Here is a 25720-nt window from a genome sequence, read left to right as displayed (position 1 = left end):
TTTGCATTGCCCTTACACTTTTCAATAACCTGTCATCATGGGGATTGCTGGTCTTTAAGTGGTGTGGCACTTTCTCCAAATCCTCCTTCCAGTATGGCATTGTTTTTCTCACGATGAGTATAGTCTGTGGGACCTCCCTTTGCTCCACCATTACCTGACAAGGCACCCCAATCTCAAAAACAATTTCACCTGCGTCTTCCGCATCCTCGAACAATTGCTCATCGGACACGTCTCAACGATGAGGTCAGATCAATACACAAAACTGTGCGCCATTCGCCTCCTTCCTCATTGGTGCCTGAAAGAACCGCCATGATCTTCTTCACAACCACAACTTCTAGAAGAATGGTAATGACAGTCCCTGGTGTTATCTCCTGTGACGCAGCGGACCGGAAGAAAACATCTAGGGGTATCCGCCATGTCCAATCTCTTATTCCAGGCTTGCTGCAGAGAGGAAATGTCTGACTGCTTTGATGAGTTTTGTTGAGTATGCAGCAGAGGAGGTGATTGCATTCACTTACTCAGTGAAGTAGAGGGTGGCATCCAGATGTACCCCTAGTGTTTATACTGAGGTGGATTTTGGTATCTGTAGTCCATCTATGAGGAAGGAAGTTAATACACCACTGAGCTTTCGAGCAGGGCTGGTGAGCCCACAAGCAGAATCTCTGTCTTGTCATCGTTCAGGCATAAGTGGTTGGCTGCCATCCAAGTTTGGATCATAGCGTAGATTTTGTTGATGGTGAGAGTGTCATCTGGGTAGGATCCGGATAGGGGGAGGAGGATTTGGGTGTCATCCATGTAGTTAGTGTATGAGACGCCCATAGAGTCTCAGAGGTCGAACAGGGGCTTGTGAAGATATTGTATAATGAGGGGGAGACACAGGACCCTTGCGGGACCCACAGGGTATAGGGATAAGGGGTGCGCAATCAGTGTCTGAGAAGACTCATAGATCTGTTAGTTAGAAAGGAGTTAATCCACAACGTTGCTTGTAGGGAGAAGTTGGCAGCTGAGATGAGATGGTGGCATAAGGTGTTCTGGTCGATGAGATCAAAGGCAACTGATAGGCCCAGGAGTAGAACGGGAGCTGGTTTGCCTTCGTATTTAAAGGAGTCAAGTTGCATTTTTAAGTCAAGGAGGACGGATTCTGTGCCATGGCCTGGGCGGAAGCCGTATTGGAGCATTCCTAGAATATGGTTGGCTTCGAGGTAGGCTTGAATTATTTGTATGTAGGCTGCCCGATCTCGGATCTTGAGGAGAAATGGTACTGTGGTAATCGGGTGATAGTTGTTAGGGGAGAGTGGGTCAAGTGATGGTTTCCTTAGCAGTGAGAGAACCCAGGATTATTTTAGACTGTTTGGAACTAGGTTAAATGAGAATGATGCATTTATAAATCTGGTTATAAATGAGACTATAGTTTCAGAACATTCTTTGATGATCGTGGCTGTACAACCGTCACCTTTGCACCTAAAGGGTTTAAGGGTTTTGAGTATCTTAGCTGTTTCATCTTCAGATACATTTCTGAATTTAAAGGTTGAAATGGTGAGATATGACCTTGTGGCGGTAGACAAGTTAGTGGGGGTGGCTGCTGCTTGTTTGTTTGCAATTTTGTGCTGAGGTGCAGTTATTTTGGTGCGCATAGCGTTCTAGATACTGCTGCACCAAGTTTCATCCTTAATGATGGTACTGGGCGGTGCGGAGGGGGTCTCTAGTTCTCTGAGAATTTTGAAGTGCTCTTGCTAGCTGGAATTGGCATTGGATATCCTTAAGTTGTAGGCTGAGGCTTCAGCCTCAATGATTGCCTGCTTATATTTGTTAGCTAAGCTTGTAAAGGTGAATTTGGTGAGAGTGGAGGGATTTTTCTTCCAAGCGCTTTCCGCTTGTCTTTTTTTAGCGCGTCAGGCCGATAGGCCACAGGAGAACCAAGAGTTGATGTGACTTATTGCTTTAGCTTTTCTTGGGAGGAGGGGGCCTACCATGTTTACTGCATTGGTGAGGGTTGTGGTGTAGAGGTTGGCAAGGAGTTCTGGGATGGATGAGTCTGCGTGAACTAAGGCAAGGGGGTGGGGAGGGGTGAGATGGTGTCTTTGGTAATGCTTCTAGCGCTTCGTGCTAGAGTGGGTGGTAGACTCTTGGTATTGAGTGGTGATTGCTTCAGTAAGGGGTGTGAGACGCACCTGACGTGGTGGTCTAAACAGAGGTAGGGGGTGTTGGATTTGATAGAGATCTGGCTGTTAAGGTCTGATATCCAATCCAAAGCTCGCCCTTTGATGTGGGTGGGTTTGCAGACAATGCTAGGAGCATGCACACAGTGGAGGCAAACAAAAACTAACAACACTGTAACTCTCACCTAACCACTGCGAACTGCATCTGCATCACCCCACAGCCCAATCACTTTTAGCAGTAATTTATGAGGCTAATTATGGACAAAAAAAATATATGGTTGGGAACTGCTCTGGGCATTGAGAGTCACAGATGTTCTCCAGTCGTACTTCACATACCCAACGACTCTGATGTTATCAGACTATTACTATACGTGTGGTGCTGTGGTTGCAAATGCAGTGTTCTCTCATGTCTCCAGAGTTACCACAGACACGTGTGAACACTGCATGAAGAACACCAAGGAATATGTGGATGGGGCGAAGCAATCTATCTATAATCTATCTATATCACAGAGTACAATGGTACTGGGATGCAAATATTTCCTCAGCCAGCAAGGTTTGGTTAAAGGTGGTCTCTCGAGGGACGGCAAAAATGGCCCATGCCCTCAGGATCACTGTGTCCAGTTCTGGGGTTTTGGACAACACTTTGCATGCCGGAACTTGTATTTTCGCTTTATTCATTATGATGATGTGCCTACAAACGTCCGTGAGCAAAACGTGGTTGGTTAAAAAAGCTGCGTCTATGTAAATGTGTTCCAGAAGAGATTGGGCCAGTTGGGAACATGTACATGAACCCCTAACCCACTACCAGTGGCGCACCACAATTGAGATAAAAGGGCTTCAGCCCCCAGTCCCCCTAAATTTTGGCTTAAGATGGCTCGACCTGGCAGACCTACAGAGCCTTGGCCAGACAGTACAGGATACAGATGTTAAACAGCGTCTGGGTTTTGCTTTTAGCAAAGCATTTCATTGTTAGCACCTGCGTTCATATTGCATACTTTTTTAGGCAATTGAAATCGTGATGTGGGTTTAGTACTTGTATGCCAGGGGAGTGATTATAAGAGTAGAGAGGGGACAGGAGACCCACTTGTTCTCACAACAGTCTTTAAGTGGGTATTTCAGACTTAAAGGAGAGAGAGTGAACTGCTTGTAACTTTGAAGCTGCACTAGAATAGTGTGGTGATGGCCACTTTAAGAGTGTGAGTCATGACTGTGTCATAACTGGCACCCAATAATAGAAGCCTCAGCAGGCACGTGGAAGCAGAACAGCGGCAGACTTCATGAATGGCACTTCTGTCTCCGTGTCTCATGTATTGCCTGCAGGATGATGCAGTGTGAACACGGTCCTGCAGCCCCCACTGATCTGTGTGATCGATCAGTGTGTGTAGCCTGGGTGCCCCCAGGCCAATGTCCAGCCGTGGCAACAGTCTAAGTCATGTGATTACGGCAACGTTGTTAGCTGCTGGGTACCTCCCCACCCCCCAACAACATTCCGGCTGGCCCGTGTGCCCACAGACCTGTATGCTGTGCCTGGGTGATCCCAGGCAACTGAATAAGCATGTGTGGCCATGACACTCTGATCTGCTGCGAGCCTGCAACCCTGCTTGAGCTGGCCTGTGTGACCACAGATCCAGCCCCACAACAAATAGTAACATTGCAATGTATAAAGAAGTTAGATGCCCGACACGCAAATAATGTTGCCCCTCCTCCACCATCTCTGAAGTTAGCACCTCTCCCACCATTTGAATGGTAATCTCCCCTCCTCCCGGAAAGTGAGGTTTCGTTGCGCCCCTGCCACTAGACTTTTGCATCTCTTCGTCGAGCCTGAACGCATAACTTCCAAGAGGCAGAAGTTCAGAGTTCATCATGTTCACGGTGACAGCTCCATGTGTCTTGAGGTGATTGACTCCTTTCCAGCACGGCACATGCGTGCAAGTGGCGGTCTGGCTCGGCGCCCTGCTGCAACCTCGCTTCGTTTAAAAGCCTGCCAAGCTCATCCGAGGACCCGTTTAGCCCTTGGCTTTCAGCTCTCTCGTTTTTCCTGGAACCCTGTCAGTGCTCTAGTAAATGAGTTGGCACTTCCAGAGTCCACACTGCGCTCTTTCCGAATGCCGAAAACAAGCGGGAAACATGGGGACGCGTGTTTGAAGGGAAACCGCGCTAGTCGCTTCCAATGCATACGACTGCAGGCGAAATAATACGCGGCATTTCTGACGGAATGAGTCCGCGCGAGGCAACAGCTGCCGGAGGCCCGCCTGCCGGCTCGGATTCTGCTGGTGGTCTCAGCTACCCGTGGAGCCATCTGGCAGCTTTGTACTAAAAATATCTCTTGAGGTACCGCTCCCAGTCTCATATTCAGTCAGTGTGCAGCACAAGCAACATTTGTGGCTAGGTTTTGCACATGGCATGTTCGGCAAGAATTGTGGCTGGCAAAATTCTACTCCAACGAGTCACTCTCCATTCAAGGAAATGTGTTTCCCTGTCGCGTTCATAAGCCCTCTGCAAGAGATAGTATGACAAACCCCGTATCTGCAAAAAATCACCTCCACAATCCAACACTTAATAGTTTAATAATTATCTCTAAGATGTGTATTGTACACCGAGACTAAGTGCTGCTTCGGTAATTTGAATCCGTCAAGTCTTCCCAAAACGTGTTCCTAAAATAGTTCCAGTAGATTTATCACCTGATGACGCTGCGGCTGCATCAAATAGGGCCGCATCTCTTTTCACCCATGCAGATTTAGTGGTGGCTAGTGGATTTTTTAATTGGAGGTGTTTCACCCCAAATATGTAGGAGCGAGAGAGTGTAGCAGGGATTTGGGGTATTCTCCCGAAAGGGGATTTTTGTAAATAATGGGTTAAAATTGTGCAAATGGGTAAAAAGCCATCCAGTTTGCAACTGCTTTTGTTGGGTAGATCATGAAAAAAATCCAATAGATGGAAGTCATGAGCAATGCACAGGAGCATTTTCTCATAATATAAATGTGCCAGTATAAAAACATATTCATGTTGGCTTTGTGCCAATGTTTGCCAGCATTCTCAGATCAGAACAGATTCATGTTTGCTTTGCGCTTAATGGGTGTAAAGATACTTTTAGACAGCATGTCCATTCCAGCTCTGCCAATGTATGCCTGTATCCCCATGTAAGAATATATACTCCTGATGGCTTTGCCAGTACAAAGGCCGTGCCACAATAAGAGAACATGTAAAGACTGGCTGCACCAATATAGGTCAGTCTTGCCACACAAGAACACTTATCCTACTGGCTTCATCCTTGATGCAAGTAAAAAATACACTGCCATGCCAGAAAATATAATCAGACTGGTTACACCAAAGTAGGTCTATCTAGCCATGTAATAACGCGTATCATGTTTGCTTTACTTTAATTATATCCAGACTGCCCTACCTTCGTTGGCTAGTCCTACCACGTAATAAGAAAATGGGCATCAAGCGTAAAGCAAGCATGAGTCAACGTTAGCCTTACTCTTGATGCCCATTAAAACATTCCATGCCACAGTATCAAAATATATGCAGACTGGCCCACCAACCCAGGTTTGCCACAAAAGAACACTTAGCATGTTTCCTTTACTTTTGATGGCTATTAAAACATGCCATGACACAGTGGGTCAGTCTGTATATATTTTAATACTGAAATGTATCCAGAATGGCCCAGCAACATAGGCCAGTCTTGCCACACAATTACAAAATGAGCATCAAGAGTCAAGCAAACATGAATCAAGAGTATAGCAAACACATTCATGTTTGCTTTACTCTTCATGCCCGTTTTGGTATTATGTTGCAAAACTGGCCTACGTTGCAGTAAAAAGTATATCCCGGCATAGCCACCGATGTTTGCTAGTCTTGCCACATAATTACAAAATGGGCATCAACAGTAAAAGAAAGATGAATCAAGAGTAAAGCAAATATGATAGATGCTTGCTTTACTCTTGATTCCCATTTTGAATTACCCACTCAAAAAGCATACTAGCTTGGGTTGTACTGCTCCTGAAATTCAGCCTCTCAAATAATGGCATTGGCTTGCTCCTGCTGCCCTAAACCTAACCACTTCAAAACACCACCTACTTGATTCCTACTGCGCTGAATCTCTTCGTTATAAACTCCTTACTACCTGATACTAGCAACTTACTGTTGGTTTTGACGTATGCTATTTCTAAGTTAGCCACTTCATACTGTACTGATTTGTTCCTGACTGCCCTAGACATTTTGTTAATATCGAATGCTTACTACCTTGAACATCTACACTCTGAAAACCCAACGATCTGAACTCTACCGTTCTCAAACCTAACCACCTGCAATTTTCCAATCTGATCCTTGCCACTTCCTGAACCCTGACATCTGCTACTGCTACCTCAAACCTAGGTCCTTGTGAATACTAACTCAAAGAATGTGTACCCCCGGATCCCACTGCTTTGTGCACTCCAGCCAGAACCTTAATCACTCTAACCTAGATACTTCCTTGAACCTAACCACTGTGGTTTTTTCCCACTTTGAACTCTATCCGCCTGAATTTCTCTCTACCAAATCCCCACCCACACTGAAATCCGGCAACCCCAACCCAAGAAAATATTCCCACAAGCTCCAAAGGGAGGCTTCTGCTCCTGGGAGCTCCCGCAAAATATGGTCTATTCAGGCACCTCACCACCAAGAATCTCTGAGAAATTCCCCACCATAAGGATTTTCGACCTTAAAATAACAGACCCCACGAAGAAGCTCTACCCCGGGAAACACAATCTTCTTTGCTGCAAACCTAACCACCCAACGTCTATCACCAAGAACCCATGAGAACTCTGGAGAGACCACAAAAGAAAAACAAAACAAACCCTGGAGGGCTTTCACCCCGGAACAAATGAGTGCATTGAGGCTACACAAGTGGGGAAAGAGTGTTATATAAATAACAAAATATAATGTAATACAATACAATACGAGATCTCTGTGACAAAGCAAGCCACCACAAGCCTAAACCCACTGGGAGGTAGCCCCACACCGATAAATTCCTGACCCCAAGAAAGAACACACATCAGGAGGGCTTTCGCTACTGGAACAAATGATAAATCTGACACCTCTGTGACAAAGCAAGCCACCACAAACCTATAACCACAGCAAGGCAACCGCCACTGTGTGTAGCTAGAGGTGGGCAAACATGGCGAGACCCGGGCCGGCCCGGGCTCCACCGGGGGCTCCAGCCCAACTCTTCTTTCAGGACGGTACCCCTGGATGCCACAGGCCTGCCACAGGCCCCACCATGGCTGCCTAGTTGCACAACTTAATGGAACTCCTCAACAAAGGGACAGAGGTTTCAACCACATACCCAGCAAAAAACGGTATTACCCAAATTGGCCTTTTACAATTGACCTTTTGTCCTAATTGACCTAAATATAGTGGTCCTAGTTGACCTTTCTGCACAATTGACATTTTTATTATTTTATTTATTTTATATATGTATTGGGTTGGTTTTGGATTATAAATAATATAAGAGGATTGGGTGGGGGGTTGCAGGGGTTTTTGTATTGGGTGGGAGGGTGCGGGGGGTTCCCCCCTGCATATATGTCCTAATAGACCTTTTAAATTGGGTCAATTCTCCCGAGGTCAATTGTGAAAAGGTCAATTACTATACATCCCAAAAAGACAGCCTCACTTAAGAGAGAGCCAAAGAATTGATGGTCACTGCCCTAACCAAAACAGGAGAAATGACACTTAACAAAGCACAAGCCAAACTCACACACACTTCACTGAGCCTACTCAACATACGATTTATGGCAAAGCATACAACAAAAATGTACGACTTCTTAAGCGTTCCCTCAGAAACATTGCTATTTGACAACTGCAAAGGGAAGAGGAGGAAGAATCACCCTAGTGCACCAAAAATATACGCTCAACATGCCTCCCATAAACCAACATAGAAGACTGCAAATCACTCCTACTGAACCTCAAGCTCAATGCCCAATCCAACCTACAGTTCCTATTGATCTACAGACCCCCTACTACAACCGCAACTTCGCCACATATCTCACTGATGCCATAGCCAACCTATCTGCAAACCATGACAACAAAATTGTTCCTGGGGACTTCAACATTTGGTGCGAAAGAGAAAATAAAACCACTACAAACTCCCTCATTGCCCTACTGGAAACGCTTCATGTCAAACAAATAGTAACAGCTGCATTGTACCGTCGCAATACCCGTATGACAATATCACAACCCATCTGAGAGCAAAATTAGAAGCAATAAATGACGCCAACATTGACAGATCTCCCAGTGACCCATTCCGACAGGGTATCTACAAAAAACCTCTTAACTTCAAAACACCAACCTTATACTTCCAACTACTAATGAATCTACCCCTCAACACAGTAATAGTACCAAAATCATTTAAGTCAGTGCACATCAAACCCCTCCTAAAAGATGAGATGGGAAATACAGAAGGCCCTCCTAACTACAGACCTATATCTAATCTACCGTACTCAGTGAAAATTCTAGAGAACTACATCTACATCTACAACAAACTACTCAGTCATGTAGAAAGCAACAGAATACTTGACCACTCCCAAGTCGGCTTCAGACCCATGAGAGGAACTGATCAGCACTCCTCTCCATATGAGACGACCTAAAAATAAATGTGGAAAACAACACGCAATCAGCTCTCATACTACTGTACAAATCAACTGTCTTTAACACAATCCGACATACCCTAACAAAGACACTGGAGGAACGCAGCATTAGAAGCTCTGCACTACAATGGCTGAAATCTTTGTTATGTTATGTTATGTTATTTTGCACTTATATAGCGCCTTATATACCATTGGTATGGTCTGAAGGCGCTGGTAGGTTGAACGCCCTTGGGAACCGAAGTTCAGATCAGTAGAGAGAGAACGGAGAGTCAAAAAGGTGCGTGTGAGCACCGGGTATGTGTGCAGCTTGTGCGGTACTCGTGTAATAGCTGCTTCTTAGCTGTAGATGTGGTGGTTTAGAGATCAGGAGAATGTGTTCGTTCTGGCAGGATTTATCCGGAACGGATGTGGCTGCGTTAGGCCTGAGGAAAACGCCTGGCTGGGGGTGTGATACCAGCAGTGTTTACATAGAATGATGTGGAGTAAGCGGCGGATGTTGGTATGAAAACAGTTATACCGAATGGTGTCATAGTATCTCTGTGTTCTAGTTGAGTGGTGATGTAAGGAGAGAGTAAGCGTGGTGGTATGATATGATGAGTTATATGCTCTTTCAATGAGCACACTTCTAAATGCAACTTTCCCAGAGAGGGTACTGGGCAAACTTCTAAATTCAATTTTTCATAGCAAGGCTACTGGGCGAACTTCTAAATACAATTTTCCACAGAGAGGTTTATTGGGCACACTTCTAAATTCAATTTACCAGAGAGGCTATTGGGCAGAGGGCTATTGGGTACACTTCTAAATGCAATTTTCACAGAGCGTCTACTGGGCATACTTCTAAATTCAGTTTTCCAGAGAGGCTATTGGGCACACTTCTAAATTCAATTTTCTAGAGAGGCTATTGGGCACACTTCTAAATGCAGCTTTCCAGAGTGTCTATTGGATACACTTCTATAATCAACTTTCACTGATGCTATTGGGAACACTTCTAAATGCAACTTTCACAGCGTGGCTATTGGGCACACTTCTAAAGCAGCTTTCATAGAGGATATTGGGCACACTTTTAAATTCAATTTTCCACAGAGAGGCTACTGGGCGCACTTATATAATCAATTTTCAAAAGGCTATTGGGAGCAGCTCTAAATTCAATTTTCTCCAGAGGCTATTGGGCACACTTCTAAATGCATTTTTTTACAGAGCGTCTATTGGATACACTTCTATAATCAACTTTCACAGAGGGCATTGGGCACACTTCTAAATGCCACTTTCATAGCGAGGCTATTGGGCACATTTCTAAATTCAAATTTTCCACAGACAGGCTACTGGGCGCACTATTAAAATCAAATTTCCAGAGAGGCTATTGAGAAGACTTCTATAATCAACTTTCACCGATGCTACCAACCAACCAACCAAACCGAAAGAGCACATCTACAGGCATTTACATCAAACACCTAAAATATCACATGTAGTATGCCACAAGGATCAAACTTCTCCCTGCTTCTATTCAACATCGACATGACTTCCCCTAATGAAACTCATTCAAACTGGCCAGACAGCATACAACTACACAGACGACACCCAACTCATCTTCAAGTTAACTTCAGACTGAGACCCTGAAAACACTCTCAACAAATGCCTAAACCACAAAAACACCTGGATGACAAACAACAACCCCAAGCTAAATCCAACCACAACAGACATACCGATCTCCCTACGGAAGACCATACCACACAGGCATACCTGACCTGGACACCGAACTTGGGAACTCAACCAGAGACATCGACAGTGATACAAAATCTGAGAATTCGAATGGACAATGGCCTCTCTTTGAAACCACAAGTCAATGCAGTAACCACAAGTCAACGCAATAGCAAAAAAATATTTCAACCGCCCGAGATTAATAAGAGTTTCCCACAAAAAACCCTTGCTATCATGTCTTTGATATTATCTAAAAACGACTACACAAATAGTCTCTATTGTGGAATGCCAGAACACCTCAGAATCAGTTTGCTTGAGGAGCCAAAAGTAGCTCCTGGTAGCTGTTGGTGTCAAGCTAACCAGGCTCATCTGGGCTACAAACAGGAGCTAAATAGTTACCAACTCGCCTCAACTTTGAACCCTGGCATAACATTTGGTTATTACATGGCAAGGCTGGCCCATGTTGGGGGGCCAGTCTGGATATATTTTTTACTGTGGCACAGTAAAAAACATATTCAGTCTGGACAACCAACATAGGCCAGTCTTGCCACACAATTACAAAATGGGCATCAAGCGTAATACTGGCCTTTGTTGGTGGGCCAGTCTGGATATAGTTTTTACTGTGCCACAGACTAGATGTATGACTTTGTTTTTGAATGGGAGAAATCCATCGATATGTATCAATGCGTGCATGTGTGCCAGAGAGGGGAGACGATGTGGCAGGGCAGGTTGCAATGTTGTGTCCTTGCACCCCCTACTTTCACCCTCACAGTGAGGGGGAGTATGATAGTGCATGGTTTTGTGGCCATCAAGAGTGTAGCCAACATGATTCATGTTTGCTTCGCTCTTGATGCCCATTTTGTAATTACATTGCCCGACTGGCCTTGGATGGAGGGCCAGTCTGGATATATTAGGAGAATGCAATGCCATGTCCTGACATATCCCCTTGACCCTCACTGTGAGGGTGAAGTGGCGTGCCTGGACGGAACATTGCAGTCTCACCCCCAATTCCCTCACCCTCTCTGGCACACATGCACACTGTCATACGCATTCATTTATTAATTTCTCTTATTCAAACAGGCATTCATATATCCATTGATTTCTGCATTCACTGGCACACATGTACAACAAACATTCTCTCATTCACTTGCGCACACTTACAGATACAAACACTTGCATGCACGCATACACATACATACTAACAAAAAAACATTCTCCTTACCTGCAGTCCCGGTCCCGACACTGTCTTCCACAGCAGCTCTCCTGCTCCTTCGCAGCACTACTAGGAACCAGCAAGCAGAGAGAGCTTCCTGTTTCCTGAGGGCATGTATGGGCGAGCCGCAGCACCTTCTAAAGAACGCCCAGAGAGCTTTAATGGTGCAGGAGCACCCACCAGGCACATTCAGGCCTGCAGTTCTCCAGCCTGCATCCCCAATTGGGGCCGTTTCCCTTTGACAGTTAAAGCCAGCCCAGCAGTGCTTAGGGGCACTTTAGCTCGTCCATAATTGTCATTGGGTGGGTCAGCACACCGTCAGCCATTTTGGAGGAGCCACCCAGTGCTGGTCATTGGGCTGGCTCTCGGCGGATCCGAGATAGGGCACCACCTAAGCCCATGAACCGCGCTGGAATACAAACAACAAAAAAAGAAGAAAAAAAGCGCATGCAATGGCAGCATTGCCGTTTACCTCCGGCTTTGGCACTGCTGTGTAATGCACAATACTCGCTACACTGAAAGGAATCAGTTGTACATGTAGCGAGCATTGTGCATTACACAGCAGTGCCAAAGCCGGTGGTAAAAGACAATGCAGCTGTTGTGGTCGCTATTTTAAAAATTTCTTTTTTTTTTTAAAGTATTCATTTGATCGTATCTCCTCTACAAGCCCCGCCCCCTCTAGACCACGCCCCCTCTGGGACCGCCCCCCTCACCCCCCAACTCCTCCGCCACCCCAGCACTTGTGGGCTCCCCCATCACATTTTTTCCATTTCCACCACTGTTCCAAATGAAGGCTGAGCAGCAGGATGAGTTTTTGGGGTTATGGGAAGGATGGGCAAAACCATAAATTTTCAAAATGGAAAAGGAAGCAATCCTTTTTTCAAATGTAACCTTTCTTTATTACTACTATCTTTAAACGATGTGCAACTCGTAGTCACAGTTCATTGACGTTGTAGAGCAACCTCACACCAGTGGCTCATATGAATCGAGGCATGGCACTGACGAGAGCACTCATTTCTTATAATGATTAGATCCCAGTTCAGTGACTGAACTGTTTTCCCCGTTTGCAAATATTATTTGTTGTTTGTAGAAAACGGTAATCATACATGCATATCCAAGGGCATATGCAGGGGGTTGCATTGCGGGTCTTTATGGTACAGTCTAGTGTGTCCGTTGCACAAGGGATCAGGTTATGTTCCTGGGATTTATACGGCACCCCGCTGCCATTTGGAGAAGCTTTAGGCACTGTGGCTGAAATGAAATAGAGTGGGGGGTGGTCTAGGGTAGTAGGGAGAGTTGGAAAATGCAAAATAGATGTGCTGGTGTGTTGATGCATACAGGTTGGAAATACATGGATAGTTGGTGGGTGTCTGTTTCTAGGTGGTCTGTGTCGAGGGCATAGAGACATTTGAGTCCAGATGGGAGCCCCGTGTGCAAGTGCTGCTTGAGTGCATTGCCCATTGCCCAGGATGGTGGTATGTAGTTGGTTGTAGAGGTGTAGATTCTATTGCTTGATGTCTTAAAGAGGGATTTATGTAAAATGACTCGCTGTTAGTGGCATAGTCGGTCCAGTCATAGGATGTCTGGCGAGAAGAAGAGCATTTTAGTGCAGATGCAGTCAATGCTTAACAGGGGGATATAGCATGCTAGAGAACACAATACAGCGGGTCAACACTTAAACTATAGCAAATAATGAATATAATGGTAGTCAGCAGTGAAACCGCTATCCATCCCAGCCATCTCCAAGTAGACGCTACACCATGGTGGAGAACGCCAAGACCTACTGCCCCTATGCCCAACTGACATGCACAGATGAAGGCATGTGCAATCCGTCTTCACAGAGGTCCTTTTCTTTACATATTCCGAACTTAATTTTGTGATGAATTTACAAGCAATTGCAATGTGTTTGCTTTCTCCTCTCATGAGGATAAGTCATTAGCAGACTTGGCCGTTTCAGGCTCATTGCATTTAGTGGTAAATCTGACCTGAGTCTCCAACTTCTACAACATGTGAACTGTGACCAAACTGAGTTGAGCTAACACTGAGATTGCCAGAGCTCCGTCTCTACCTCGCTCCCTTAGTCAAGTTCAACAGGAGCCCTCTAAATTCTGTTCATTATGGGGCCCTCCAGATGTGTTGGACTACAACACCCATGATCCTTCACCAATGATCCTGCTTGTCCTACAAGTCAACAGCCTTCATTTGAGGCATCCCACACTGCAGTAGGATTGCTTGCAGTAGGAACAGAATGCAGTTGAACATTTTCTTAATTTTGCTGATCAAAGGGCCACCAAAGTATTGAAAGCTTTCCACAGGCTCAGTCTAAAAAAGAGTCTGATTCAATCCCTCGTGTCATATTCACTGTACTTTACGAACTGTGGCCATCGTTATTCTGCAGCAAATGTTGTCACTCCACCACTTGCCCATTCCAATGTTCGGAAAAGCCCCCCTCTTCTCCTTCTCTCCCTCGGGTGGTTTCTGGGCTAGTATTACATAAACATTGCACCAGTGCAGCACAATTTTGCACGCCCTTGGCACTCGGGCAAAAATGGCCTCAGTGCAAAAATACATTGAAAGGGCACATTGTTGTACTAGGGAAGTTTTTGTCCCAGTAGAAATGTAGCAGCAGATGTTACATGCACCAGTGTGCAGTTTCTGCAGTGTTAACCCAAATGTTGTTTCACCGTTAGGTGGAGGCAACATTATCTTTACTGGACGGTATATCATTTATCCTTTCTCAGTCTGTCCAAATCCCTATCAATTCCAAAGCACCCTATTCGCCCAATCATTTTGCTTTTAGAATGCTTTATTTCTATCCAGTGTTGCCACCCATGTCCTTGAAAAGCCAGAAGGTGCAAGCTGAGTATGGTGGAAGTGGACTTCCTATGGCTGCTGTATCCCCACGTTACTTGAGATTCATCAGCAAACATTTCAAATGTGATTATACTGCCATTGGTGCTCTGAAGCAACCTTTGCATTGCAATGGATGCTTTATAAATCACCCATAAATAAATAATGGGGGTAAGTAAATGTTGAGCATGAAGAAAGAGAACACCACAAAAGTCTCCAATGTGGACCCATGCCAGATATTGGAATACAAGGCGAAGGTAAATTGCCACCAGAAAACATGACATCCAGCCAAAGGTAGACCTGGTAACTGTGGAGGCTCAAAAGGACAGGGACGCATTAAAGGCATGTTCTTAATGCGACATTTATTTAAAGTACAATAAGGCCTATCTCTCCCTATACCATAGGGTGTTCCCTGCATATCTGTCTATCTAAGGTGATTGTCAGTCAGGAAAGAAAACAAATCTGTCCTTTGTCCCAATCTAAACTATCTGACCCTACCACTATTCTAACTAACTAAGGTCAGAAGAATGACTCCCTTCTCCCGGTGCTTGTGTTTTGTCATAGGTTTCTTCTCACTCCTCCTACTCCTTTCAGTAGACCATATGCAAATAGTCTCTGGTCATCCACTGTACTAAGTTGTGCAGTTATTTTAAGAGACTGGTGCTTCCCTGGTCTTTATTCTTTCTTGTCAGCTTAAGTCTATTTAGGTTCCCTTTCTCCCTGTTGTAGGGTTCCTGAATCTCTGTTACACTCTTCTCTCTTTTATGATAGCTCAAGTTCCAATCACAAATCCCCCCATTCTCAGGGTGCAGTTTCATGTTTGGGCTTCCTGGCTTCATAGATTTGTCCTCCCCAAATGTCTCTCTTGTCTGTCCTCTCTTTTATTATCTTTGAGACTTGGATGGCATAGAGCCAAGGGCTGACCTATTGTTTTCATAAGTTTGGTCTCACAATGTTTACATGTTGTCACTACATAAGAACCACAATTACACCAGGGTTGCGCTTAGTTAGGTAGGTTAGGGTAGAAGCAACACGATGTTCACTGAAAAGATAAACGCAAGAGTAGGCATTTGGTCTTGAATGCAGCGTTTCCCATGCTGTATTCGCTGAGGCCCTTATTCTAGAATGTTGGAATGACAGTCACCCTTTAGAGGGGCAATCGTTGAGGTCACTTGGTGCCTCCGGTGGCCTGGCCCTGCTGCTCTGAGCGAGATGCGGTTCGTCACTCACTGTGCTGCTGAAGTGCAAGGGCAGGGTTTCAGTGGGTGTTTACTATTCGCTGTGAACAAGGGCTTTGGCAGAGTGGGCATCTCTTTTCCTGCCGTCCAGCCACAATGGTCTAGATACCCCAGGCTGGGCAATAATACACCACTTCGCTCCAACTAAGTCATTCACTCTCAGAAGACTGCTTTGAAAAACACTGGCAGGCCTTTCAAGCACACAGTTTGATGGTAATGCTTGAAAAAGCTAGCTCAAAGAGATCCCAGGAGGATGTGTTTTGCATGGGGAAAAGCAGGAAGTGGGTGGGAATGGCATGGGGATTAGCTTGTCCATGGACAGTCAATGAGTGGGTAAGTAACCAAACAAAACCTACAAGCTCTCTGTCCCTCCTCATATGCCATTTCTTCCTAGCTGCACAAATACAATACTGGTACTAGAATATTTTTAATGTACCCACTTGTGCACATTAGTATTTCAGTCAGCGGACCCAGCAGTTACACTGAAATTGAAGTCACGGTTCTGTTAACAGAATGTAGCACAGGTGAGGGCTTGCAGTCACGTTTCTGCATGTGGGGGTCACTGCATGAAGACAAACTCTGACTACATAATTCAATATTCGACGGTAGTTAGTGCATACAAAAATATTACAGCAAAAGCTGTAAAATGCATACATATGGAATGTCAGAAGGTAGGCAGAGTTTAGGAAAACATTTAAGTTGTTCTCTGTGTTTAATTAATTATGTTTTTATACATAAGGCAACACATTTCGGTGGGGAGGGGTTGCTAACCCTTCAAATTTAGGGAGGGTAACTTCAGAGACTTTGGGGAAAGGGCAAACCACTCACTTAGGTGGGGGCATCTAACTTCTTTACACATTGCAAAGAGACTATTCTGATGCAGCTTCAATGTTACAAGTAGTTAAACAAAGGGGGGTTCTGGGAATCTCTCTACCAGCACGAACACAGCCCAATGACCGGTTCTTGGGTGAGTAACCCCTGGGAGAGACTACCAAGTCTTTAGCTCACTGTCCTTTTCACAGAGAAGAAATGTCCCTGCATATCAGCCTTTGTCCTGCCCAGGGGCAGTCCAGCGCCGAAATGCTAGGCAATTCTCCTCTGAACAAGAGTACCATCAGTAACCCCATACACGTGTTTCAGCCTTGTTGGGCATCATCAGTGAGGTGAAACTGTTGCCTCTCTAAGAACAGTGAACAAGGGGTCCACGTCTGGATTGCCCTGTTAACTTAGGGTGAAACCCAAAGTTAATGTATGCAAACAAAGGGGGGTTCTGGGAATCTCTCTACCAGCACGAACACAGCCCAATGACCTGTTCTTGGGTGAGTAAAACCTGGGAGAGACTCTACCAAGTCTTTAGCTCACTGTCCTTTTCACAGAGAAGAAATTTCCCCGCATATCAGCCTTTGTCCTGCCCAGGGGCAGTCCAGCGCCGAAATGCTAGGCAATTCTCCTCTGAACAAGAGTACCATCAGTAACCCCATACAAGTGTTTCAGCCTTGTTGGGCATCATCAGTGAGGTGAAACTGTTGCCTCTCTAAGAACAGTGAACAAGGGGTCCACGTCTGGATTGCCCTGTTAACTTAGGGTGAAACCTAAAGTTAATGTATGCAAACAAAGGGGGGTTCTGGGAATCTCTCTACCAGCACGAACACAGCCCAATGATCTGTTCTTGGGTGAGAAATCCCTGGGAGAGACTCTACCAAGTCTTTAGCTCACTGTCCTTTTCACAGAGAAGAAATTTCCCCGCATATCAGCCTTTGTCCTGCCCAGGGGCAGTCCAGCGCCGAAATGCTAGGCAATTCTCCTCTGAACAAGAGTACCATCAGTAACCCCATACACGTGTTTCAGCCTTGTTGGGCATCATCAGTGAGGTGAAACTGTTGCCTCTCTAAGAACAGTGAACAAGGGGTCCACATCTGGATTGCCCTGTTAACTTAGGGTGAAACCCAAAGTTAATGTATGCAAACAAAGGGGGGTCTGGGAATCTCTCTACAAGCACGAACACAGCCCAATGACCTGTTCTTGGGTGAGTAACCCCTGGGAGAGACTCTACCAAGTCTTTAGCTCACTGTCCTTTTCACAGAGAAGAAATTTCCCCACATATCAGACTTTGTCCTGCCCAGGGGCAGTCCAGCGCAGAAACTGGTGCCTCTCTAAGAACAGTGAGCAAGGGGTCCACATCTGGATCGCCCTGTTAACTTAGGGTGAAACCCAAAGTTAATTAATGCAAAACAAAGGGGGGTCTGGGAATCTCTCTACCAGCACGAACACAGCCCAATGACCTGTTCTTGGGTGAATAACCCCTGGGAGAGATTCGACCAAGTCTTTAGCTCACTGTCCCTTTCACAGAGAAGAAATTTCCCTGCATATCAGCCTTTGTCCTGCCCAGGGGCAGTCCAGCGCCGAAATGCTAGGCAATTTTCCTCTGAACAAGAGTACCATCAGTAACCCCATACACATGTTTCAGCCTTGTTGGGCATCATCAGTGAGGTGAAACTGGTGCCTCTCTAAGAACAGTGAGCAAGGGGTCCACGTCTGGATCGCCCTGTTAACTTAGGGTGAAACCCAAAGTTAATTAATGCAAAACAAAGGGGGGTCTGGGAATCTCTCTACCAGCACGAACACAGCCCAATGACCTGTTCTTGGGTGAATAACCCCTGGGAGAGACTCGACCAAGCGACTGAGGGGGAATGGTCACTCCTTCCCAGTCGAATCAGCAATTGCATGTAACACTCTTCTGATTGAACTGCGTCAAGAAAGGAATCTTCTTTCCTTTAGGAAACGTTTGAAAACTCGTTTATTTGAGGACATTTTCCTTCATGGACTCACGTTGCATTCTGTCTTTTGATGTTGTCCTTCTGGGTTGATTTGCGCCCTGATGCCTGCGGGCTTTGGCGCATGATAAATAAATAAATAAGTAAGTAACCGATAACTCCACACAAAACCACTTAAATATTTAAGTGGCATGGGATAGGCCATCACGTGCACTTGGCTCTGGTCACCACTTGACTGCCCCGAGAACAATGGGTTAGTGTAGCTGGTAAATACCACCCCAACATACATCCCCAACACATGGTAAAGCTAGTAATTGGAATGGACATCAGCAAACACGCGATTACATAGGGACCCGTTTTGGTCCTCTGGAAATTCCACCATACTGTTACTGCGCGTGGTCAGCATGCATTTATGGGAAGGGTCAGTATGATTTATCGTCATGCAGACTCTTGTTATTCTCGGTTTTGAATCCGTTTGGACTCCATTGGGGATTGCCATATTACCACGTGTGGTTTTTACAGCATGACCAAATTGCATGTTGCAATGTCCTTGTGCACAATTTCCTCCACATAAAATCAGGTTGTTGTGGCAAGTTTAAATTTTGAAACACTGAATTTGGCTTTGAGGTAAAAGTGAGGGTATATCAAATACTGCAACGTTTTGCCTAATGGTAAAACCCCCCTTCTGAGCCTCCTAAGACGTGGGAGGCTGCCGTCGCCACACAGGACAAGCATCTTCCCCACAGGGACAGCCCTGCGCTCCCCTCCACCAACCACCCTCAATTTCCACATCCCTCACCCACCCCACCCCTGCTTCCTTGTCCCGCACCGGGAGCACTCCCGGTCTGGCTTCGCTCGAGCATGTAACTGATCCCTGGGACATTACCTGACATGTTAATGCCCCCCGCACATGAGGGTTTATTGCTTAATAGATGGGGAACTCGACTGTATATGTTAGGCCACTTCTTTAGTTATGTAGAAAAACCCTCTTTTAAAGGTTTCTTATTCATGCTTAGGCCACGGCAGACAGACCATAGGTCTCACCCCCGAATACACATTTTTGAGTCATTACCTTCCCGCCCTCTACTTCTCATCCCACTTAAAGCACTGAAGTTTTCTATGTTCGTTCCCTGACCCAGTGCAGGTAATAGGCTGGATTTCCCCAGATTTGGAAACCAGCAAGAATAGTCTCTCCGTATCAAGAATCCCAGAAAACCTAAAGCCCAAGTCTGAGTAGCCATACAACACTGCACTCACAGTGAACATTTGTTCCTAGCTCTCAGACACATTCTGAGTTCAAAAGATCTCTACGGTTTGCAATATTTTTTCACATGCAAGCACATTAAAGTGTGATTAACCTTAGATGGAGGAATACTTAGTAGTGAGTATATAATTGGTACTGGTTGTAGTATTCAATGACTATAAGCAGGTGATCGTACTGTCCATTTTCTTTCAATGTGTTTCTTTATGTTGTGATAGAACACTTTAAAAACTCAGAAGAACTTTTTAGACTCTCATTACTTTGCATGCTGGTAATTGTAGGATTGCATTCTGAATGAGGACGCTACAATCATAACATTTTTTATCAACATGTTACTAATGGTTTATATATTGTCGGGTTGGTTTATTTAGTGATTCACGGCTGTTTAGGGTCATCTTTTATTGTTTATATTTTAGCCCTGTGATTTTTGCAATGTTTTTATATGCATGTCACTTGCTTACCAGGAGTCCACCCTTATCCTCACCCTCATTGCACCATCAACAGAGGTGGCATCCTAAAGTATCTTTTTTCCATTTGCAGCAATACCTTGACTCGTGTATCCAGTGACTAGTAGAACATTCTTCTCACTATGCCCCTTCTCACCTCAGTGCTGGCCAGACATAGCAGGTGGACTTCCTCCTACTTGGGCGTGTGTCCCTTGTTCACTGAAAGCTGCTGTCGTTGTCTATACAAAAGATGATATGTCCCCCTCTACACACAGAAGCACATGCATCCAGCAATCTCCTGCTAGTTCTTCTCACTGTCTCTGTGGTATCTTTAGTTAAGGACAAGCACAAAGCACGAGAGGAATGTAATGTTCGCCATGACCACGTGCTATATACGAAGAGGCTGCTATGCACCCGCGCAAGCACATGCGCGTAGCAGCATAGTCTCAGTGTAGCGCCTGCCATTATGTAACTTAACCCCTATTTCGGAGAGCGGAATGTGCTCTTCAGTGCCACCCAACTGTGTGAAGAGCCTCATCAAATTACCTCCATTTGCGTCCCAGCATAGCTGGCATTTATTGAGCTACTTTAGGGAAATGATTAATTGACAGAAGCAATTCCTTTGATCCCATCCTCACTATTTCTGGCACATTGTCAGATGCTGATGTGTGCTTAAGATACACAGTGTGGTTTCACGCCTTCCTGTTGTTGGTTCAGAGTGGCAATGCATCAACCAGAACAAGTAGAATTGTTCCTAATACTGTAGTGCAAGGGCCTGAATCCTGGATATTTTTGCACGGTTCAAAGTGTTGCACTGTCGACACAGACCCTTATCCACGGAACTGTGCAAAGTGTATTTTTGCAGTGCAAAGACAGTACATAGTCATTGGTTGCAGTATAAAATAACTTTGCACTGCAAAAATGCACTTTGCACAGTTCCATGAATCAGGGGTTGTGTCGGCAGTGCAAAGTCCCTTTTCAGCAGTGCAAAGTCACTTTGAACCGTGCCAAAAATTCCATGAGTCGGGCCCTACGCGTAGGGCACGATGAGTGATTTAGCTCAAAACACCGCCGCTTTCCAACACGGATTCTTCTACAAAATGTGTTAATAATATTGTATTTGTGATTTATAAGCAGTAAAACATTCCTGCGAATGACTCACTGCAGAGGCCATCAACAGGGGAAAGGAAGCAGGGCATCAAAGGAGGTAGTGGTGGCGAGACCAGCCTACACATTCTTGCTGCTTAAAGCACTACAGTTGAAAGAGTGCTACAATGTTCCAATTAATTCCTGGTCGTGACAGGGACCACGGTTCAGGATGAGAAGCCAAGGCATTAACACATCAGAGAAGGTGCCAAGGCAGGGTCTGCTCCACCGGTTCTATGTCATTTCATCGGCAAGTCGTTATTTCAATGGTTTTTCCATGAATATTTTATAATGAAAAAACTCATCGATATTGTCTTTTTTAACTATTCACGACCCCCCACCTCTTAGATACACATTCCCAATCCCCCCATATATTTCGATGAGTTTTTTTTGTTAAAAAATATTCCTAAAAAAACATTGAAATAACGACTGTCGATAAAAGGACGTTGTACCGCTCCAGCCTCCAGAACCTTGCGCCCAGTATCTACCATCCACCATTGGTGATGGGAGCCCCATCGTTCTAGCAACCTTACTTCTGCCACCTGCAGTAAGATGAAGGTCCTCATTATATATTTGGAGGTATTAGTGGAGTTAATAACGCCAAACAGAATTACCGTTACCACAGATGTTAACAGCTGTGCCTCGGCCTAATTTTGAGTTTCTGTTAGTCCCCGTTCTGAGGTAGTACTGCTCTTGATTGGCGAATGGTGGTACTACCGGCAGTGGTAATACCCCCATTATTGGAGGTCATACCGCCATGCATATGCAGGCATTTTTAAAGCTTATGGGTTTACAACCCCACAATCAAGCAGATAGAAAATACAGGTTCTAATATCATTACTGTCTTTTTTCTGAGTTGTCGTCAATCTCCTAATGAGAGGATAAGACTCTCCCCCTTTCTTGTTCCACCCCCCACAGTCTCTCATGTATTACACACGCCCAGTGGGCTAGTGAAACAACCCACCAAAATACTCAAACCACACCTCCCTCTCTGATCATGCTACAAATCCAATATCTGCAGACAACAAACATCTTAGACACTGGTCGTCACTCTTAAGGTAACAACAAGCCCAGTGCACATAGCAAAGCACACATAGAAAGCTCCCATGCACAGATGCCAGTTTCTCCTGGTTCTGCACGCATCAACAGATGAGTACAACCCCTATCCTATCCCTATCCGCCGCACTAACCAACCCTACCCATGTTCCTTACTGAGCCACGTGACCGCCTGGAGAGCATGCAAATGGAAGCGGTGTCTGGTATGAATCAACATAACATAACATAACTTATTGGCCAGCCAGCAGGGTCATCCCAGGAAATACTTTTCACTTGAAGAGGAAGGAGTTAGACAGGCGGAGACGAGACAGTGTCAAAGTATTGTGTGACTACCACCCTTTGCTTCTCCTACACTTTGACATGTTTCTGTGCTATGAGCAAAGCTCTCAAACTGGTTTCACAAATATTAAATCAAGCAAATATATTAAAGTTGTCATAGACTTTATTATTGTTTGATCATCATGCTTGATAGATCAATTTCAAGAGGCTTTCTTCTGTCTCTTAATAATCTCTCTTAACAGTTTCCAATTGATAAAGAACCAAGTGCCAAGTTTCACGTTTCTCTAATTAATGGCACCCCAATAAAAGGAACTAGCTTTTACAACAATGCATGCATTTGTAGAGGAGGAGCCAAGTACCCCTACCTCAACCACGTCGCCTATGTTGCCTGTAGATTGGGAACCAGAATATGTGACATACACGGAGCAGTTAAAACGACAAAAGGCAGAGTATGAAAACTGAACACCTAAGAGAATTCTACAATCAAGATTCCCATTGATAAAACCATACCTGCACACAAGGAAGTATGATGGTGGTTTAAATGAGATTCCTGAAGAAGCAGAGCAAATAAACGGCAAAGATGAATGGTGACGTCACACAGAGCTGAACTGATGTGTATAGAAGAGTTGCAGAGATATAGGAGAATGATGATATTCTATAAGGCATCAAGAAAGTATCGAGGATAAGTGACATCTTGGGATCAAGGTGAAGAAGCTTATGCCACAAAAAGGATGAAGACATCAAGTCATTTTACACGTGTACAGATGCAAGAAACACAAGCAGCAAAGTAATCGTGAAGCTAGCCTTATGCTTTATGGTGAATAGATTGCGGTAAGCGCATATATGTATATATATATACACATATGGACAAGTAAAAGATGGATGTTTCCACTACGCATTATAGAATTGCTGAACAGTAAAAAGAAGGCCGCATTTCGGTGTGTCACAGTTAAAAAGCAGTTGAATTAACAAAATGAATCTCAGAAGGCACAATTGGATGAGCCAAAGAAGCCAAGGGGCCTCATTACAAGGTTGGCGGTAAGGAAAAAACGATGCCGGTATGGTAATACCGGCATCGTTTACCGCTCCAGTGTATTCTGACCCAGCAACCCGGTGTTAGCGCCACCCTAAATAACGGTGCCGCTAATAACGGCATTGGCACATACACACGCCCCTTTGGGGAGCTAATAACGGCATGCCGTTAATAGGGGGACATCCCAACCCACGCGGACCTGCAAATACCGGCATCACGAAGCCGGTAATCACGGGCTGCACAATGCCGGCCATACAGGCATCGCAGACCACCCGCAAACAGCAATCAGGATACAAGGCAACTGCCACAGCTGCACACAATCCCCACAGGTGGAGTCAATGGAGGCTGGCCCAGTATAAAATGAGCACACCCACACACCACACCCCTTCCAACACCAAAATGCTACCACTAGCTGTTGCAATCATGGCGCTGGAGGACATGCCCATTCTGCTACAACTACAGCAACAAGAGCAACAACAACAACTACAACTACAGCAGCAACAACAGGCGGCACAGAGGAGACGCAGGAGAAGGAGGGTGAGACAGGCCCAGCAATTACCACCAGCACAGCCAGCAGTGCCTCGTAGGCAACCACCAATCCCTCGCACCAGACCCAGCCCATTCAACCTAACCCCTGAGCATATCCACACCCTGTACCGGTTGGACCGTGACACCATCACCACCATAGTGGACATGATACAGAACGACATTGACAGCCTCATAGAAATACGCACTGCCATCCCCCTGCTACTAAAGGTGGTGTCTGTGCTACACTTCCTGGCCACAGGCACCTACCAACACACAGTGGGCCAGCTGCATGGCATTTCACAGCCACTATTTTCACGCATGTTGAACCAAGTGCTGGATGCCCTCCTGAAGCACGCAGGCAGCCACATATACCTACCACAGACTGCCCAGGAGATAGCCGACACCAAAGTAGGCTTCCATGCACTGGCAGGCATGCCCAATTGTGTTGGTGCCCTCGACTGCACCCATGTGGAATTGGTAGTCTCCCATGCCATAAAAGCTGTGGACCGCAATCGCAAGCAATACCACTCCATCAATGTGAAAATGGTATGTGACTCCAGCAAGATCATCACATATTGCTGCACCCCATTTCCCGGATCAACACATGATGCCATGGTACTGCGTATCTCCACCCTACCCCGTCACATGGAGCGACATGCTGGACCACGTGCCTGGCTGCTTGGTGAGTTGCACACTGTCCCAAGGCAGTGCTTTGGGCTACTGATGTGTAGGGATGCATAAGGGGGGGCATACTGCACCTGGGTGGGAAAGGGGGGGGCGTACTGCACCTGAGTGGCAATAGCCGGTGATTGGAGAATGCATGCAGAGCTAAACACTCCTGACCTGAACCGGCCAAACGGAACATGACACATAACTGGGCCACATATCACAAATAATGCATATCGATGACAACAAGTAAGAGGCACAACCAGGCCACCATGGTGATGGCAAGCAATGCATGAATGAACAGGATGGCAACTGTGGCAATGTGGTCAGTGTGACCATGCATAGTGAAGAATGAACAGCATGAATTGGAGGCTAAACATTGTTGCACTACCAAAGTACATCTGCCTCAGCATGCATGATTACACACTGCATCATCTATTGAACACCATCCAGACTACCACACCTCATGACAGTATAGATTGCATCTAGGTGACATTTTTGCATGCGTACAGGGACATGTGCATGCCCACACCAAATAGCTGCCGCCATGACTGTGCTCCCTGAAGGTGGCAGTTCAGAGTGACACACACCTATTTGTATCTGCTCAAGGGAGAATATTCCTTGAGGCCGTGGCTACTTACCCCTGTGCGGAACCCGCAGAACAGCCATGAAGAGGAGTACAATCGTGTGCACACCCGTACCCGTGTTGTGATTGAGCAGACCTTTGCCTGTTGAAGGCGCGGTTCC

Source organism: Ambystoma mexicanum, chromosome 2q (genome assembly GCF_040938575.1).
Source record: "Ambystoma mexicanum isolate Mex_15411 chromosome 2q, UKY_AmexF1_1, whole genome shotgun sequence".
Lineage (NCBI taxonomy): Eukaryota > Metazoa > Chordata > Amphibia > Caudata > Ambystomatidae > Ambystoma > Ambystoma mexicanum.
The sequence above is the reverse complement of the archived record's forward strand: the minus strand, read 5'-3'. Positions refer to the sequence as shown.